We start from the raw sequence: 21,315 nt of genomic DNA on the forward strand, positions 1-21,315 counted from the left end.
TTACTTGATCAGAAATCCCTCAATTCTATTTTAATGCATTTGTCAGTCATGCACATGTATTAAACCACTCTATCATTGTTTGCTTTTAAAAGAATGGTTCCTTAATGATTAATTTGGACTTTAAAATATGGACCATATGCCATGCCCTCTCCTGGACTCTAGGGATGTAAAGATGAAAAACAACCTCTGTCCTGAAGATGCTCACAGCACCTAGTTCCCCTTCCCTAATTCCTCCTGAGGAACCACCCTCTCCCACCACAAGCATTCTGTCTGAGATAGAAAATTAGATGCTCTGCCCCTCCTCTACTAAAGGACAATGCACACGAAGCAAATTGAAACTATTGCACCCCTGTTTCTCTGAATCTTGAGGCTAGGGATACAAGAATGGAACATAGTCACTCATTTTTCCCTTGGAAGTGCCTGGATGCCTAGGATTGTCCAGGTCCTAGCCCTAGCTTTCTGTGCTTGCATCTGTTCGGGTGCTACCTGATATGCCCTCAATGAATTCCCTATTTCATTTTACTTTGTAAGAGTTGGCTTCTGTGGTTTGCCACCAAAACTCCTAACAGATACCCAGTCCAAAAAAAGAAGACAAATTCATACACAAATCTCTGCAATCGAGTGTCAGATCCATGCAACAACAGGAGCTGGTACCAAAAGTTCTAAAAATACAGAGGTCATACTGATTTACTGGAAGAAACTTGTGAAAGACCATGCAGAAAAGATGTCCTTTAATTGAAAGCAACATCACTGTTTCAAGAAGGCTGGCTTATTTCTTGTGTGTTTCTTGAGTGGCTGGTTATAGCCCTCTTTGATAAGTCATGCACTCTCATGTAGAGAAAATGTTTGGGAAAATTAAAAGACACTTGAATTTAGTGGGTCGTTAGTTGAAAATGGAGATTAAGTCTCCAGTGGTTGAAGTTCTGCTCACTGCTGGTAAAAAGCAACTTCATGGTTTGAAAAAAAAAAAGGAAGACTTACACAAAATGCTCATACAGCATCTTAGACATCAAATAACTCTTAAAAAACAGCATTTTGATGAGTTAAGTGTAAATGAATCAGAAACATACGGATTAAATTTCCCTTAGGGGCTTAAAAATTAAGGGAAAAAAGTGCCTGGCAAAACATGTTTTGAATTTTGCCAAGTCCTAAAGGTTTAAGAAGCAATTCAAGATGTTTTACCAGGCCACTCAAAGCATTGCTGGGTTCTCCCATCCCTTCAAGAGCAGATCTAGATATTTTATTCCTTCTGGCCCTCTGTCTGCCAGTCCTTGGGGGTGTGGAGCAAGGGTAGAGAGTTGTAGCACATGCTTACTGCAGGCTGCCTTTGTTTTCTACTGCTTTTACCTTTGAGTGGGCCCACATATATGTCCCTTTCACACCCTCACTATTCTCTTCTCCATACCGTCTCTTCTGAAATCAGGGATAATCATTTGGTCCGTAAAGGTATTTTAGCACAGCTCCATGGAAGGGTATCCCTTCCATGTTCACTAACATTGTTAGTCTATCAAAAACTTCCATGAAAAACTGAGTGAAGCCTGCTGATGCTAAGTAAGTAATTTGAGTTATATTTCATCCAGAAATTTAATAATGAGATCTGGGGGGAAATTAGAAATATTCAGCATAAACTGGATATTTAAAAAATTAAAACAAATCACGATGCACTCAAAGGTATACTTTTCTATTGTAGTCTTCTAATTTGTTCACCTTTGTATTATACAAATTTTCAAATATACACAAAAATTGAAAGAATGCTATAATGAGTTCCTTGTGTCCATCACAGCTTCAACAACTGTCACCATTCTACCATAAAGAAGGATTTTTAAATCTTGAAATTTGCAATATGATTTTTTAAATTGAGTCAGTGAACAATACACAAGTAAGACTGGCGTCCCTTGTGTACAGGGAATGAATCAGTCACCGGGACTTACATAAATATAAGATAATGCCCGTACCTTCAATACTTATATTCTAGATAAGGAGGATACAGAAAAGATAAGTTTTAGGAAAGGAAGGAGTCTCTTAAGTGTGTGGCACAGATCATAGATGTAAAAAGTAACACGAAAGAGAGTGAATTTAATTATTGAACCCACATTTACTGAACCCAAGCACTGAGTTGACAACAGAAGAAAAAAAAGGACAAAAATTCCTGCTCTTCAGAAAATATGTAATAGGGAAGACAGAGAGGTAACTTGTTTTGTTAGTATTAGTGCTTGAACAGAGACATTCTGACAAAGGCATTTCAAAGATTGATTTAGTTACCCCAAACTCCTCCTACTGGGACTGTGTTATGCACTTTGGTTAACCATTTCCACTCTTGCACAGAATTTAGCTCCTACCTCACCACCATGAAATGTTCCCGAAGGGCCTGAGAGAGTTGTTGGGAGCACTTAGATTTGGTGAGAGAGGGTCATCTTTAAGATTTCATTTCCATCATGGGAGCAGGTAGCCAGGTGGCCACCCTTGAAAGAAGAAGGGCCAAGTTCACCTTGACTGTCTCAAGAGCTTGTCTCTCTTTGTTGAAGGCAAAGTTAAGTGAGCCTAAACTGCCTTCTGGGAGAGGATGCTTTGGGAAGTGGTGGGGTTGAGAGCTCAAGGCCTCACAATTTGGTCTGTATGACGCCAAATAGCCAGTGTGACTACTAGAATTTTACCTCCTACTTAATTAGGGTCCGTGGGCCAAAGTAACTAGTAATCTGGATATTTGGAGAATATGCAGACACTTTGATTAAAAACCATTCCCTGTGCAAAGGGACACCTGAACTGTATCATTAATGGCTGAATTGTGCCCCCCTTAAAATTCAGATGTCAGAGTCCTAAGCCCTGGTACCTCAGATCCAGAGCTTGACTGTATTTGGAGATAGGATCTTTAAAGGTAATTAAGTTAAAATGAGGTCATTAAGGTAGGCCCTAATCCACTAAGACTATCCTTATAAGAAGAGGAAATTTGGACGCATACAGGTACAGAGGGAAGACTGTGTGAAGAAATAAGTAACCAACCCTGCCAACACCTTGATCTTGGACTTCTAGGACCTAGAACTGTGAGGAAATAAAACGTCTGTTGTTTAAACCACCCATGCTGTGGTAGTTTGTTATGGAAGCCCTAGCAAACCAATACATACATGATTTTTCATATTTCTATTGAAAATGTGAGGATAACATATGAATAAGGGTATTGAGGAAATGTGTGACTTACCCGAGTGAGGAATGTCTGTGAGTTCCAGCTTATTATATACAGACTAAAAGGAGTGATCAGAGATGACAAGTTGTGGTCCTAGATTAACAGTTTTATCTGGTTTCATCTACTCTGATAACATTCTGGCCAAATAAACAGATACAGTCAAATCCAATTAAGTATATTCAATATTTGGATTTGAATATTTGGATTAAAAAAATTAATGTATAAAAAACCTATCAGCCTATGAAGCACTGTTGACATAAAAAATACCTTTTTGACAAACATGTCTGGCCTGCCAAAGCACTGTAGTATATTTTAAAACATGAGCCTAAAGCTGTCTTATATACAGTGAGTTAGTCCTGAGAAAGTTTTCAGTACAATCCTTTGCTGGAAAACAAAATTTTATTTTAACTTATCTAGTGTGTGTGTGTGTGTGTGTGTGTGTGTGTGTGTGTATTCACTCCGACTCCTTTGTCAAAAAGATAGGAAAATTTTGTCCTTAGAAAACTAATGACAAGAAGCATACAATTGCAGTGTGTGTGTGATGAGGGGCAGGGTGGTGTAAGTAGCGACCATGTATGAAAGCATTACAAATCTTTTTACTGTAGGTTAAAAATAAAATGTCCTTTGGATAATTTCAGCCTTAGAGTGGAGTATGCGGATGGCAAAAATCACTTGAGATGAAGTTGCAAGGTCTTAAAAAAAGTTTACTTACATTTCCAAAAACTACTTGTTCTGTGATTACCCGGCTCATATGATGGTCTCTGACTTTATGTCTATGAAAATGTATAAAGATATTTCAAAGGAAACATAATATACAGCTTCATCGTATGTTGTAACCCTAGCTCTGAGTCAATGCAGAGCTTTCTCAATTGCACAAAAAAAATATTAAATGAAAACGTGCTTTGTAAATTGTTAAGTGCAGTATAAATATTTAATTATTGGTATTTTGAATATTTTAAATAATGCTGTGCTTTGGGTATCCTAGAGGCTATTCCAAGGCTCTGGGTCCCACAAGGAGGAGGGAGTTGCAAGTTCCCATGAGTATTTTAACAAGAGAACACATGGAGTGCTTCCCTGAGGCCTCAGAACTGAGATTTGCTTTGGTGTCCTTTTACTGCTCCTCCAAATCAAGAAACCACCCCCTCTAAAAAAGATCCAGAACCTTGGAGAAAAAAAGAAGCAAACTCACAGATCTAGAGAACAGACTCGTGGTTACCAGTGGAGAGAGGGAAGGGGGGAGGAGCAATACAGGGGTAGGGGATTAAGAGGTACAAATTCTTCGGTATAAAATAAACTACAAGGATATAGTGTACAACACAGGGAATATAGCCAATATTTTATAATAACTATAAATGGAGTATAACCTTTAAAAATTGTGAATCCCTATATTGTACACCTGTAACATATAATATTGTACATTAACCACACTTCAATTTAAAAAAAAAAAACCAAGTTCAGCTAAAGCGGCATCTTCTGCTTCCCACTGTCAATTTTGTGTTAGTAGAAGTGGGTCTTGAAATTCAAATCAGGACTCATCTCAGAACTGTCTAGTCCAGTCCTGTCCCAGCTGCAGGAAGAGTTGCAGGTCGCCCCCAGCTGGGGGTTGTCTGCTCAGCCAACCTCTGGAGTAGGATTCGGTGGGGTTCTTGTGATGATTCTGTGAGCCTCAAATTTTGTTCCACGCCTCATATTTCTGGGTAGCTCTGTGGATAGAAGGTGGCATCTAGAATGAAGAGAGTCTGCCAGCCCCATTAAATCTATTGCATGAATAAAGGTATTTGTCTTCACTCTCCACTCTCTAAAGATCAACAGGTATAAATTTGCTGATTTCTCTGGGATCCCGGGGATATCCTCTTCCCTTCCCCGAGAAAGAAGCTAAGACCAAAGAAGCCTAGACTGTCATATGAAGATGCTTTCTGAAGAGATCAGGCTCCTCTTGTCTTTCCAGCTCTCTGTTCAGTGTGAGCCGGAGGGAGGAGAGAAGTAAGCCCAGAAGTAGAGCCAATAGCAAAATCTTCAGGTTGAATAGAATCATAGGAAAATGAAACTATTCTCCATTATATAGCTCTAGTACTGTAAATCGGCTAAAATTAGAAAAGCAAGATTATTGATCCATGGGTGAAGATTTTGAATTGAACTTTGGAGATGGATTTAAAAATTAAAAAAAAAAAAAGAAGTGGAATAGAGCCAAGAATAATTTGACAGCTTTAACCCTGCTGGTAATCAACCCCCTAGAGTCATTAAGAAAGACAGGAGTGGGAGGTAAAACATCTGGAGAAATGTGAGCAGATAACGAATTGGGTGGGTTTTATAAAAGCTAAATGCTATCTGTAGGAAGTGAAGTTATAAAAAATTTTGAGGCAATAACCCTGAGGTCATACAAGGGTGAAGAGGGAAACCTGATTCCTGGGCAGTTCTTCCAGGGAGGTTGGCTAGTGGAGAGGCACTAATTCTCACCAGCATAGCTGTGCAGTGGCCAAATGTGGGCCACCAAAAGCCGAAGACCCCGTATAGCCAGAAAGAGGCTTGTTACATGCTGGGTCACCCTTCACCCCGGCCCCTCCTGTCCAGCCAGGACACTCCCAGCCTGGGCCCTTCAGATCTCGGCTGTCAGGGAGAGAGTGATGCTGTCACGAAGAGAGCACAGACGTTCCAGCCTCGGGGGCTTTGATTCTGAAGATGCTGCTCTTACTTACTAATTATGGGACCTAAAGAAAGGTATTTTGCTGTACGAGCTTCGCTTTCCTCATTTGATGAGATTGAATAATTATGCCCACTTTGCATATTTTGGTGAAGATTAAATACACATCTGACACAGTATCTTGCCTGCAGCAGATGAGGACTCCCGTGTTGGTTCTCAAATCCCCTGTTCACTCTTCTTTCCGTAATCACTGATCCAACACTACGTACCCTGTGCAAGGCACTGGGGTACAGAGATGAAAAAGATACAATGCCTGTCCTAAATGAGGTCCTAATTTTGGGCAAGATAGACATAACCTGGTAACTGTAATGTAATATGGTAAATAGAAGTGATAGAAATTGGCACAGGATACTCAGGGGCAGAGAGAAGGAGTATGTAACTCAGATGTGGGTGGGGGAGATCCGGAAGCCTTCCTGGAAGAGGTGGAAACTGTGGCTGGTTCTGTGGAATTAGTAGGAGTTAAAGAGGAGACAGGCTGAGTGTCTCAAGCGGACGAGCAAGGGTCAGGGGTCAAGGAGAAGCATGGCTCACGTGGGGACCTCCCACATCGTGATGCGCTGGCATCTAAAATGTAAAGCAGAGAGTGGTGAAAGGAAGGGGTGTGAGGGCAGGCAGAGCCAGATCACAGAGTACTTGGCATTGCATGAAGCATGGGTGTCACCCCTACCCTGGTCCCTGCTCTTTGCATTGACCTTGTGGTGCCTTCCGATTTAGATAAATCAGCTGCCATGGATTATAGTATGTGAGAGAATCAAAAAGTCAAAGAGAGTGGCTAGGCAAAAAAACCTGGATTGTATATGCTGGGGTGACATCGAATGACTTACGCAGTTAATCCCCAGCATGTCTTTCTAGCTTGTGATGATGTGCAACTAGGTGAACTTGCAAATAATTTTTCATGAAAAAAGGCTAGGATGCAGGACAGCACAAGCCCAGGCAGTCAGACCTTGGATATAGGCAGTATTTTAATGCAGAGCCTATAACGGGCTTGGTGAGGCCAATGTGTCATGATGACATGACGCCCTGTTGCCAGATCAAACAATGCTCCCCCCCCCTCCACCCCGCATCGTGAGTTACTGGAGGAACCCCTGGAGGATTAGCATCTCTCCTCAGCCTCCACTACACCTCCTCCAGGGAAAGAACGCTTTCAAACAGCCTCTGATCACTTCTCTGTAGGACGAACCGGATCACTGAAGCCCTTTCGTAAGGTCTCAACCTCCAGGCCCATAGAACCACCGAGCCACACAGTTCAACCTTGTTCTTTGTGGTGTTTCCAGAGTGCTCTATGGATTCTGGGCCGTGGTCTTGAGGGACGGCCCTGTAAGTCCTGCCACAGTTCATGAGGCAAGTTCTTCACTGAGCCGTTTCTCTTGCTTTTCATCTGATGAATATTCCATGATTGAAAATAAGAGAATATGTGGAATCATCTTGTAAGGACATTTTCTTATCTAATTTCCGGAATCAGTCAAAGTCAAAGGATCTTCTCACTCAGATCCTCATGGGGCCAGGCAGGAAATTTAAATGCATGTATTAGGCAGATAGATGATAAGCAATAGTGGGACATTTGGTTGATGAAAGAATATATGCTCTACCAAAAACATGCGCCTTTTTAACAGAAGCATCCAAATAGCCAAGGTAATTTTAAAAACAATAATAATAATTAATGTAATAATAAATATAGAGAACTCACCATGCAGAAATCAAGGTTTTTAGAAAGCTAATAATGTAGGAATAGATAAACAGACCAATAGAAAGAATAGAAAGCCAGGAAGTAAACCTCCTTACACACAGAAATTTATTTTTTGAGAGCACCACCATTACACATCACTGTGGGAACAATAAAAGATTCTGCAAATGATACTGGGAAAATTAGCAATCCATATGGAAAAAAGTAAATTAGATCCCTACCTCAGATCATATACAGGAATGAATTCCAGTGGTTGATAGACTCAATTAAGAATGGCAGTGCTTTAAATTTTTAGGGAAAACAATGCAGAATAATTTATTTATTATCTCTGGTTGGTAAATATTTCTTACACAAGAAATGAAACACAAACACTAGCAGAAATATTGATACATTTAACTAAAAATTTAGAAAACAACTATATTAGAAAAGACACCATGAACAAAGTTAAAATACATGACACAAACAGAAGAAGTAATTTATGGTTGTCATCCAGATTATTTAAAGAAAAAAAAAACTGACAAAGGAGATGAGCAAGCATTTTATAGAAGAGGAAACCCAAATGTCTCTTAACATCACTAATACCAGATACCTGCAATGTTAAACAGTAGTGATATATCAATTTTCACCCATCTGATTGGCAAACATCTAAAAGTCTGGTGTTACCAAGTGTGGATAAAGGCAAAGAAACTCACAGACGTTGCTAGTGGAAGTCTGAGTTGCTTTCACCTCTTCAGATGGCCACTTGGCGTTATCTGGTAAAGTTACAGATGAGTAAATCATACCATTCAGCAATTCCCCTTCCGGAATTCTGGCACACGTGCGAAAAGGGCACCTCCAAGGACAATCTTACACAACATATATAACAGAAAAAAATCACAACTAATAAATATTCACCCATGGAGGCATGAGAAAAATAAATCATGTATTTAAAAAGCTGATCTATAACATTTAAAATGAAAAATTAAATCTACATGTATCAACTTGAATCAATCTTGAAAATAGGTTACATGAACAAAAAGTTGTGATAGGTGACACAGTATACCGTTTGTATAAAGTTTTTTTAAAAAATCACATAGTGTTATATATTATGCATATATTATGATTGTGGAATAAAATTGTAAGACCATAAAAAAGATGGGTACAGACCAATTTCAGGATGGTAGCTTTCTCTGAGGTAGGAAGGAAAATGGGTTGGGTGGGGATGGAAGTATTTCAAAGGATTTTATTAGTTTTTAATAAAAATTTTAAAGCAAAAGGAAAGAAAATACATTTGGGGTAGTGGCCAGAGAGTACATCTTAGAACATATTCATAAGAAAAGAAAGTCATATCTAGCAGATTTTCCAGCTTAAATGTGCCTTAGGGTGAAGTCAAGGTCTTAACCATCTCAGCCTTTAGTGTACAAGTATAAAAATCATGATCTTTATATCAATTTCTTATTTATTTCCCCCATTCTTTCTACTGTGTCTTTGACTTTTTTGTCCTCAACTTTCACTCTTAAGAGTTCTTGGAGAGTAATTTTGTCATCTAGCCTTGCAGGAGAGAAACCTTTTGCCCTGAAATGTAAGTTTTAGGGCCACCTTCAATTCACCAGCCTCTATCCCGAGTACCTAGAAGAGAACTAGTTAATTTGAGATTCACAGTAACCCCATTAGACAGATATTTTTTAACTCCATTTTACACACAAGAAAACTGAAGCTCAATGAGGTTAAACAACATATTCAAAGTTCAGTGGCTCATCAGAGTCAGGAACAGCCAGGATTTGAACCCAGGTCTGTCTCTTCCTTGCATTCTGTAATCTTGCCTGGCAGCTGTGTCTTACCAATGGATTTATAAACTATGCCGTAGACTAGCTGGGGGTTGGGGGCAGGTACTTACTAGTTAAAGTATTTGCATGACACTTCATGTTTGCAGTGTGTTTTACAGTTGTTTTTATTACTTATTCTTATTTTATAACTGGTCTCAGTTTACAGCATGCTTTTTGCAACAAACAGTTGTAAAGAAAAACAAACCAGCATGAAAACCATTTCTGCCTTGCTGGATAGAGGCATGGGGATAATCACATGAGTGTCAGCCGTACTTGAAGACAGTTGTCAGGCATAGTTCTATTCTCTGCAAACCCACTGATGGCTGGCACTGCTAGTCCCAGTTGATAGGTCCTTAACACCCTTTTGAAATGGAGAGAGAAACCACAATACCATCTTCAGTGTCAGCAAACTTGTTCCCTTTGTACCAAGTGTTAGGGCAGACGAAATGACAGATGACTTTCAGTCCTTTTAACAAGGGACTTGTTTTCATTATAAAATGTTTTAACAATGACTCTGGTCTTGCCTAGCATGATGGGGTGCCGAGGAGGGGGCCCACATAATATCATTACTCAAAAGCCTGAGGTTCTTTTTTTTCTTTCTTTCTTTAAGAGCATTCCAGATCTAGGTCTTTCTTCACAGAAGTAAAGATGAAGGAAGACCTGGCATCACCTTGGGGATATCATTAAGTGTGAGCCAAGGAAAAACACTAGAACACAGCCTTGTCCTTCTCTGTCCTTCTCTGAATTGTCAAGCCTTGGCGGATGCCAGAGCCTTGCCCGCAGTCACACTTGGATTCTCTTTGGGAGAAGGTTCTTGCTTTTTCCTCAGGGTAGAAAGATGAGTGTGGAGAGTGAGGGGTTGCTCAGTTTCCTGCGATTTTGTGACCAATTTCCTCACCTCCTACATCATCATCTTCACCCACATCCTTATCATTTCTCACCATGTCTATAGTTTGAGCAATTAACTTACCGTTTCCTGAGCTAAACCTGAAGTAGTAGTCTCATTTTACAGGTAAAACTGATTTCCCAAGTTTATCATCACACACACACACCACAAGCACAGATGCATATGTGCACACACACAAGATTTGGGGTAGTGCATCTTAAGGATATTTTCCTCCCGAGGATGCTGATTTTATCAAAAAGTATTAACAAAAGATTTTAAATATCAAATTTAAAAAAAACATATAGAAAAATATGTAAGTGAACTCCCTGGTTTTCCAGCTTCTAGAAGCTGCTGCATACCTTGGCTTATGGCCCTCAGCCAGCAATCACATCACTGACCTCTGCTTCTGTCATCACATTTCCTTCTGTGAAAGACTCTCCTGCCTCCCTCTCTCCCTTACAAGAACCCCTGTGACTACGTTGGGCCCACCTGGGTAATCCAGGAAAATCTCATCGAAGAGGCTTAACTTAATCACAGCTGCAAAATCTCTTTTGCCAGATAAGGTAACATATTGTCAGGTTGCAGGGATTAAGATGTGAGCATCTTGGGGAAGGGGGTAAGCAGTGTTCTGCCAACCACACCTGGTTTTCACACATCAAGAAAACTCTCTGGAGACAACTCAATGGAACTTAGAAAGAGAGAGAGAGAGGTGCTACCTTAATTATTAGAGCATCATGTAATAACTCAGAGTATTTTAGTGTTGGGAGAAACTTTGCAGTCCACCCCTGCTTGTAGAGACAAGGAGCTGGATCTAGAAGAGGAACCGCACTGGGTGTCATGTCGTGGCAGCATGGCACCAGGACCCCAGACTTCCAGCTTTTGTCCAGCTCTCTGTCCAGCCCACCAGGAAGATTTACATGGGTTCTTAGAGTTCAGTGAGACACTGCTTCTCTGTAGCAAGGAAACAGCCAAGAGATCTGTTAAGAAATCTTTGCAGAGAACTCCAGCTCTTCAATTTATTGTCCTGAGATGGAAAAACTATCCATAAAGTCTCTGCCAGGAAATGAGTTAATCACTTTTCTTATCAGAAAAGTTATCAAAGCCCTCAGATTATCATCATACATTGCAGTTTTAAGTTTGATGGAAAGTAATTAACAGCTATCTCTGTTTAGAGCTCCCTCCTTCCCCTGGAATTTATTTACACCCCTGATGTTTGAAGATGCAGCCAGGGAGAAGGAATACAGGTCCTGTTGGCCCACACTTAGTGAAGTTACTAGAAGCTCATGACCACTGTGTGTGTCACTGGCTTACGGTGTTTCTTTCCTTAGCATTTTCTTATATTTTCCCTGACATAAATATAATCTTAGAGGCCACTTGTTGTTATGCGTTTTCATGGTCAAATTTATTGGTCATAATAGCAATCTTATTATGTAATCTTATAACGTGACTTGCGCTGGAACATTTCTCAATGGCCCATTACCTGAAAAAAAATTTAGGACCTGAAAAAGGGACATAATAGTCAGTGCTATGCAGTTTTCCTTGAAGAGTAAATTCAAGGCCAACAGGAATTGAGGGAGACGCTTAGACCACATGTAAGTGTACATCAGTACATATGGTTTTCTGTGCTAATGGGGAAGAGCCCTGGGGTCATTGACAAAATGATGAGGGCTTTATACTCTATGCTTTTCTTTCCTTACCCTAAAGTGAACACTTTCATGGCACTGGGGAGCAGTCATTATAAATAATCTGGGGACCAAGATGATACCTTGAAAGTTGTTTCTGTCTCCCTCCCAGTCAACCCCGTGAGAAAAGCCCACTTCTTCAGTAGGAAGGAGTGTGTCCTCTCCTACTTCCCCTTCGCCCTCTGTGCCTCTGTGAGAGCAGTTCTCTTGCTGTCTGACTTGTATTCATGCTACCTGGACAGGAGATTCCTGGGGGCAGGGACTTTGCTTCACCACTTTTTGGGGGCCAACGATGGATTCATTAGGATTGATTGCAGATATATCAGTATGGGACGTTGACTTTTACTATATTTGGTATATATATTTTTTAATGTTTTCCTCTATTTCTGTTATTGAAATTAGTTAAAATGATCCTTGAGATCGGCTCCCCGTGGGCACTCACTAAATGCTCTTCACTCACTTCATTCTCTTTCATTGACATATGTATATAGGTATTTTTTTTTTAACAATTAGAATAATAGACTAGAGTACTGAACATAGTGCTGGGAGCCTTAGCATCTAGTTTTATTCTACCACTAAGGATCGTGGGTGGTCACTTTCCCCCTCCAGGCCCAGGTTTCCAACTTAGTAGATAAACTGAGTTTGTAGATAAGTCCATAAGAAGATTAACAGATGGTTAAGATTTTGGAGTCACAAACTCTTCTGAGAAACATTTATGGGCCCTCTCCCTAAAAATACGTAGAGTAAGTCCCCTACATATGAACCTTCAAGTTGCAAACTTTCAAAGATGCGAACGTGCATCTGGTTCCAGCAAGGAACCAGAACCTGTGCCATCAGCGTCAGCCATGAGTGAAATTGCAGCTTGCCCTCCGTCTCCTATTGCTGGCAATCCTTCAGCTCTACCATCTCCCACCTCCTCTCCCTCCTCCAGTCAGTAACTCTTCTTGTCTGTTCACTCGATGCCAGCCCCTGTGTGCCAGCTGTTGTACTGGACTACTGTACTTTTCAAGGTACTGTACTGTCAGATTAAAAAAATGTTTATTTTTTGTGTTTGTTTGTTTTTTCTGCATTATTTGTGTGAAAAATATTGGAAACCTATTTCAGTATACTGCCATTGTGTTAGTTGTGTTCGTAGGCTAACTTTGTTGCGCTTATGAACAAATTGGACTTACGAACATGCTCCCAGAACAGAACTCGTTCATATGTAGGGGACTTACTGTACTGTAGTCTTTGGACTAGATGCTCTTGAAAATCTCTTTCAGTTCTAACAACTGTTACCATGACAGATGCTAGGCCCTAGGTTAATTACTTTTTATGTTTTGTCTCATTTACCGTTCACAGTAAACCTAGGAATAATGTTATCATGGTTTCCTTTATTACCTCTATTTTTGTAGAAAAGGAAACTGAGGCTCAGTGTCAGCCAGCTAGTTAGGGGTAGAGCCGGACCCAGAAACCTGCCTGCATAGAAGCTTCTGTGTGCAAGGCAATGCGGTAGCATTTTGGGGGTTACAAGGATAAACTTAAAATCCCCAAAATTGCACCAAGTTACATATTAAGTTACAAAAACAAAAAAGAGCACAGTGTAAACACTCCCTTACCTATTTTAGTAATTTCAGCAAAAATTAGACTAATGAATGACATTAGAACTTGGTTTGTTTTTATGACTCTTCAATCATTGAGCCAACATCTGACAACCAGATTACCCAAGACTTGCTGGATACTTCAAATAGCATTTTCAGGGATGTTTTCCCCAAATGCTAATACAGATTGATGGATTTTCATGGCATATACAAGGAACAAAAAGAGAATGGAATAAATGCAATAAAATTGTCATCCTTCCCAACATTTTTTTCTGCCGAGGTTCGCTCTGGATTGCATTTATGCAATCACATATTTGAGAGCAATTTAAAATCAAAATAGCAAAACATTTCCTGGGTAATCCTATCAAATGAGAGATGAACAGGGTCATGGAAGGAAGTTTCTTACCCCTCTAGTGAACCAAAATCTTTGTTTGACTTTTCATTCAACTTTATGTTTCTCTTTGAAAAGTTACTAAAACCTGTGATAACTAAAACATTTCCAGATTTCTGAATTCTTTTCTATTTGCATGTTTCCCTACCAGGGGTGGAAGGATCAAAAGCAGTGGCTTCTGATGGGAGGCTCCTTTTGGTGGAGAGTGGCCAGTAGACAGGGACAATCCCCTTCTATTCTTGACGCTGCTGGTTGTCCCCAAGGACCTGTTTTGTTGTTGTTTGTCTCTCTCTCTTTTTTTTTTTAAATTTTCTTTTATATTTTTACTGAAGGTCTCAGTTTGGTTCACCCTAAAGGGTGGTGGTGACCTAAGAATTATGACAGCTGGGAGTATTCCTAGGAGACCTGACACTTGAAGCCAGGGCTTATGAAATCAGAGGCTTGGCCTCTTCAGCTTTGTGCCCTTTCCTGTCTCCCTTTGCTCATTTGCTTCCTGACACCTCACTCCAAAAGTTCCCAGTTAATTACATGCAGAATCCTGACCCATCATCAAATTTGAAGTTAGGATGTGCAAAGGCTAGGATGTGATGAGAAACAGATGACCAGATGACTGTGCCATTAGCAACATCAGTTAAAATCTGCAAAATGGGTTTTTTAACCAAGGGCTTCCTGTAACCCTGATTTCTCTATTTGAATTTGATGGTGGGGAAATAGTTCTACTTGTATTTAGATAGTTAAGAGACTAAGCTAGGGAGGGAAATCACAGAAGCAAAAGATACAGATACTTAGAAAATATAAGGATACTTAGAACTAGAAGAGACTTTGGGCCATTTCTGTCACAAGATGCCTTTTATTTGTCCGTCATAAAGAAGCTTGGGGCCCTATCCCTGCAACCAGAACACCTTGTCATTTATCAGCGGTGTGGGGATGGAGCATGAGAAAGAGAGAATGACTGATTCATTTTCCCCAATTCTAGTAGGACAGAGACCCAGGCAACGATAGAGGTAACTGTGCTAATAGAACCCTTAAAACAGAAAAAAGGGAGAAAGAAACAAGTAGGGCTGGATTTTAAGGCCTCCCTCGGAACTGCCTACCTAGCAGATAAAGCCGGTAGCTGATAGGAGCCTTCAGTCACAGTGGGTGCCTCCTTTGCCACATTTCCAGCTGTTTTAGTCAATATCACTATAACATAATGGTTTCATGTATTTTTTTTTGCATATTGATATACTCTTTATTCCCGGTGTCTCAAATTTTCACAGAATTCCAAACCAGCAGTGGGTGCACTTTCAGTAAATTCCTTAGTGACATTCATTATATAAAAGAACGAAGAACTAATCATGAGACTTTCTAAAAGAAGGCAAAAATAAAACAAAAATATTTGACTTATGTGTCTTCATTTTCTTTTCTTTTTTTTATTAAAGTTGGTTTACAATGTTGTGTTAGTTTCAGGTGTACAGCAAGGTGATTTCATGTATTTTCATGTACGTTCAAAAAGCGCTAAAAAGCAAGTATATCTGTGTGTGTTGCTGAGGACGCAAAAGTGAGTAAGAGACCATTGCTGCCCTCAAAGTGTTCACAGTGCAGTGGGGTGAGTAGATATCTTAACAAAGATCACGGCCATATTGGAGGTTGTAAAGCATGCAATATGGGCACAGATGCATAACCTCACCCAGCCTAGGGAAAGGAGAGGTAGAGACATAAGCACAGCTGAGTAGAATAGATCGCAAAAGATCATGTATCATTTGAAATGAGACCAATATCTACAGAACGTCTAGGAATTAACGTACCAAGATTTACTCAAGTCCTTATGGAGAAGTTTCCGTTAGTCTATTAGCAGACCTAAAAGAAAACCCAGGTAAGTATTTATGAATAGGAGACCTTAACATTGGAAAGATTCAATTGAAAACCACCAAATTAATCCATAAATTCAACGACATTCCAAGCACAATTCTAGCAGGATATTGGGGATAGAGAGAGAGGGTTTGACAAGCTCATTTTAAAATTTTATGTGAAAGAACAAGGTCTGTGTTACCTCCCACCGGATATTAACATATACTGTAATGTCAGAGCAATAAATAAAAGGTGTGACGTTGGCCTTGGTGCATACATATAGACCACTGGGTCTCTAATTAGGTTACCATATAGGCTGCACTTGGTAGAATGCCATCAGGAAACAGCTGTATTTCTTTCCCATCTCTGCCTTCAGACAAACACACTCTCTCGTAATCTCCCATCCTGGTCCCTTGATGATACCACAAACAGATCCCCCCTTGTTATTTTCAGTCATCATTCTGACATTAAGAAGTTATATTTATTATGGTGCATCTGTATTAAAATGTCTATTTTTTAAATTTTTATTTTATATTGGAGTTAGTTGATTAACAATGATGTGTTAGTTACAGGTGTACAGCAAAGTGATTCAGTTGTACTCATTCAAGTATCTATTCTTTTTCAAATTCTTTTCCCATTTAGGTTATTACAGAATATTGAGCTGAGTTCCCTGTGCTGTACAGTAGGTCCTTGTTGGTTATCTATTTTACATGTAGCAGTGTGTACATGTCCATCCCAACCTCCCAATCTATCCCTCCCCCAACCCCAGCCTTTCACCCTGGTAACCATAAGTTCGTTCTCTAAGTCTGTGAGTGTTTCCGTTTTGTAAATAAGTTCATTTGTACCATTTTTTAGAGATGATCATACGAAGTGAAGTAAGTCATACAGAGAAAGACAAATATCATATGATATCACTAACATGCAGAATCTAAAAAAAATGTCTAAAATGTCTATTTCTTATCTAATTAGTGGTTCTTCCTTTTTCATCTAGTTCAGGTCTGAGAGACTCGGGCATCTCGCGGTGGGAGGGTCACTTGTATGCTGAGGTTCTGGTTTCCAGGGAGATGCAGTCAAGCCCAGTGGGGTGAGTGCATCATGGCTGCAAAGGGCTCTGGCCAGTTTTCAGTGCGTGCCATCTCTGGCCACTGTCAGATAGATCACTGGCCTCAAACCTGTGCATCCAGATTCAGGAAGCGTCTGTCTGGGGAGCTTATTTGAAAAATTCCAAAACTTGTGACACAACCCCAGAGATTCTAATTCGAATCTTACAGGTAGGGCCAGCCCAGGTACCTTCTGCCTCTCCACAGTACTTCAGTACTTTGGTCATTTATGAGAAAAACATATATATATACACAGGTATTTGCTGTTTAAAAATACAAATGGTATTTACAAATATCTAGTTGTTATGTTAGTTGCTTAGCCCTCCGAAAGCTATCTTTATATATTCTCAAGAACCTAAAATGAATATTAACATTAGAACTGCCATGGGCTAAGAATACAAATACAAAGGCTTGAGCCGCTTTCCTTGTGGATATCTGTAGTGTTTATGGTAAGTATAAACTGTGTTTCAAACCTTCTTGTTCTCCAGTCCCCCTCTGTTTTTCCAGGATGTTTCATGGGATTCCGGTCCTTTGTATTCAGGGGTCTTCCCTTTGGGTAATACTGGATCTCATGAAGCTTCCTAAGCTCTTCCTGAAAAGCCATTTTTTTTTTCCTCACCTTAAGTCTTTACCCAACATTCTGTCACGCCAGAACACATTCAGGCCTCTCAAGAGGTCCTGTTTCTCTAGCCTCCCTCTGCTTTTGATAACGATGCCCATTCTTCACCTTCTAGTCTATGAGGCCATCCTCTTTCTCCTCAACAACCTGCCCCCACCCTGTCCCCTGCCAGACTGATGTGTGGGCTTCTCTGAGCATCCGGTACCTTCTCTTTCTGCAGCTCCCGTGGCTGCACGTACACGATGATTGCTCCCAGAAGTAGTTCATGTGCCGACACAATTGTAGAGCAAGGTACGATTCATTTCAAAACGATTTTGAAAGAGTTGCAGAGATGCCTACATATGCAAATTGGTTAAGGATATAAAATAGATAATGAACAAGGGATAGGGCTGATGCAAAAAGTTTGACAGCTGAGGTCTGACTGTACTCTTTAAGGGGGCTGCCACAGTAGCTCAGTAGGGAGCAGCCTGGAACATTAATAAGAGGCTCCCTGGCCCAGGAGCGAGGGATCTGGATTATAATTCACTACCTCTAACCAGCTGAGTGAACTTGAATAAGTCAATTGACCTCTGTGAGCCAGGAATACTCTCTACCATCCCCTTCCTCCCCTCAACTTCAGTGACTCTTCAGTGTTCTAAGTCCTCAGACCTTTTGTGGTATCATGGATCAGTGGGCGTTTTTTTTTGTTTTTGTTTTTTGTCTTTTTTTTTTTTGGCCGTGCTGCACGCATGCGTGCGAGATCTTAGTTCCCTGACCAGGAATCGAACCCACGCCCCGTGAAGGGGAAGCGCGGATTCATATCATGGGTCAGTTTTAAAAATTGGGGGAACTGATACAAGAATGACAACTTTATCTTTTGTCAAGTAAGGACATTAAAAAAATTATAATTTCTGACATTCATATCTTATGAAATAAAAGATATTTTAACATCCCCCCAAAATTAAGTAGGAAAACTTATTTTAAAATAAAAGGACAGGGCTTCCCTGGTGGCGCAGTGGTTGAGAGTCCGCCTGCCGATGCAGGGGACACGGGTTCGTGCCCCGGTCCGGGAAGATCCTACGTGCCGCGGAGCGGCTGGGCCCGTGAGCCATAGCCGCTGAACCTGCGCGTCTGGAGCCTGTGCTCCGCAACGGGAGAGGCCACAACAGTGAGAGGCCTGCGTACCGCAAAAAAATAAATAAATAAATAAAAGGACATACATAAGTATGTAGGCAAATACAGACAAAGCTCCTTATGTAGCGATTCTATTTTTTTTCTCAGTTGGCTGCGGTATAGGGGAAAATCTTTCCAGCTGGGGATGAATAGGTGACTAGAAGGTGACAGTGGTGCTGAGCATGTGAGGCAGATCCCAGGGCACAGAGTCAAGGGCCAGGAAAGGGTCAGAATCCTTGCTTGCTGACCCCAGTGGAAGATCCAAGTCCCTTTATCCTTGAGGCATTCATCAGGTGAGTTGGAAAAGTTTTCTAAACATCATGATGAAACCGGGAAACACTTTCCTGCTCATTTTAAGCTTCTCTTATGAGTTTAATACATTTATTTACAAAACCTTTAGGTAACGCTGTATAGTAATTTCCTTGGCATTCTGAAATACAGCAGTCTACGCTGATTCAGGAAGCAATGATGATTTGCATCAATTTAATTGTCTCTTTTGAGACTTGATATCCATGGCAAACATCTTGTTCTGCTTTGTTCTTGGTGGTTAGCGTTACTGTATACATCCCATATGGGAGTTAGAGAGATTGTGGGTGGGTGAATAAAGGAAAAAGCATTCAGACTAACCTCAGGGGGCAGGAATAGTGAAGGAGTGAATCACAAGAGATTTGAAAGGTTTCCCTAGGTTTGGAGAAGAACCATATCTGGGGGGGCAGGGCGGGGGCGACAGATCTTCACATTCTTTGATTCCCACAAAAATTTAAGGCTCTTGGCTTTCCCTTGAGAATTTTGATACAGTCGATGAAGATTAGAAAGTTGATTTTTTCATATACACAAAACACAGTCTTGATTTGGGGAGTTGAGTGGCTAACTTGATTTTGAACTTGTTTACTGCTGGAAAATAACGGCTTCCTGTTTTTGACAAGAGAGCAACATCAAAAAAGGTTTACAAATGAAAATTAAAAGGTTTCTTGGACCTCAAATACACTAGCAGTATTTTGGAAATTGGTCCTAAGTGAATCTGAAAACAGAGTAACTGCCCCCTGAAAGGCACATGGGCTTTGGTAACTTACGTGAAAATTGTTTAATAAATGGCAATTTGGTCTAAATGCAGCCTTCTAATGAAGGGTAGGAATGTCCTCTTAATAGCCAACTCTGTTCATTCTGTTTTCAGCTTTCAGGGGAGTACAAAGTATGAGGATAGACTGTTTCTTCATGACAGTCTTAACAAAAACCTAGGACCTCTCTAGGAAAGGTCTAACTTAGAGAGAAGATTAATGCTAATTTTGGCTTGAATTTCAGTGTTTGATGCATCTTTGTATACACTCAGTTACAAATTTCGGGTCTGCAATGGGCTAGGTTCTGAGGCTACAGAGATCGACAAGATACAGTCCATCAGTCTGTCACCTCATGAAGTTCACGGTCTAACGTGGAGGTCAGCAAACTTTTTCTGTAACAGACCAGGTAGTAAATAGTTTAGACTTGTGATCCATAAGCTCTCTGTTGCAATCACTCAGTACTGTGTTGTACCAAGAAAACAAGCATAGCATAACGTACAAGCTAACAGGCATGGCTTGTTCCAATAAAACTTTATTTACAGAAACAGGCAGCAGGGAGGATTTGGCCCATGAGCTGTAGTTTGCCAACTCCTGGACCAGTGATAGAGATAGCTTTTAGGAATAGGCAATTGTAACACAGGGTAAGATGTTTTATAATTAAGCTGTTCTGGGAATCCAAAGGAAAGAGTCAGTTCATTCTGGGAGAAACATGGAAAGTGCTTTCAAAAGTAAATGACGTTAAACTTTTTTTTTTTTATTGGGGTATAATTGCTTTACAATGGTGTGTTAGTTTCTGCTTTATAACAAAGTGAATCAGTTATACATTATGTTCCCATATCTCTTCCCTCTTGCATCTCCCTCCCTCCCACCCTCCCTATCCCACCCCAAAGCACCGAGCTGATCTCCCTGTGCTATGCGGCTGCTTCCCACTAGCTATCTATTTTACGTTTGGTAGTGTATATATGTCCGTGCCACTCTCTCACGTCGTCCCAGCTTACCCTTCCCCCTCCCCAGAGCCTCAAGTCCATTCTCTAGTAGGTCTGCGTCTTTATTCCTGTCTAGGTTCTTCATGACATTTTTTTTTTCTTAAATTCCATATATATTTGTTAGCATACGGTATTTGTCTTTCTCCTTCTGACTTACTTTAATGATAAACAGGACTGGGCCAGTGAATAAATGACTGTTTACTTCCCTTCTTAGCAGAAAATGTTCTCAAGTTCTTTTCATAACAAAGGATTTTTATTATAAAATTTCGTTGCAGAGGTATTTTCAGAAGAATTAGTTTTATTACTTGATCAAGTATCAATAAACTGGTGAACAAAAACCTGATAAGTAATACCCAAAGTAAGTTCAAAGGGCCATCTTCTTGTATGACCATATGATTGTAGATGAGAATCCTGAAATCTCAAATATTTGATTTGGGAAGGAAGAGAATTTAATATCTGATCTTTTAAATAAGGATTCAAATGGCCTTCTTTACATGATAAAATAGCCAAATTTTCCAGTTTGGCATGGGCATTTGTTACGCAGAAATAACAAATTACAACATACTTAAGAATTCAAAACAATGTGGGTTTATTATCTCAGAACGTACATGGGTCAGTAGTGTGGCCGAGGCTCAGCTGGGTCCATCGCTTAGGCCTCAC

Source organism: Neophocaena asiaeorientalis, unplaced genomic scaffold (genome assembly GCF_003031525.2).
Source record: "Neophocaena asiaeorientalis asiaeorientalis breed wild unplaced genomic scaffold, Neophocaena_asiaeorientalis_V1.1 scaffold56, whole genome shotgun sequence".
NCBI lineage: Eukaryota > Metazoa > Chordata > Mammalia > Artiodactyla > Phocoenidae > Neophocaena > Neophocaena asiaeorientalis.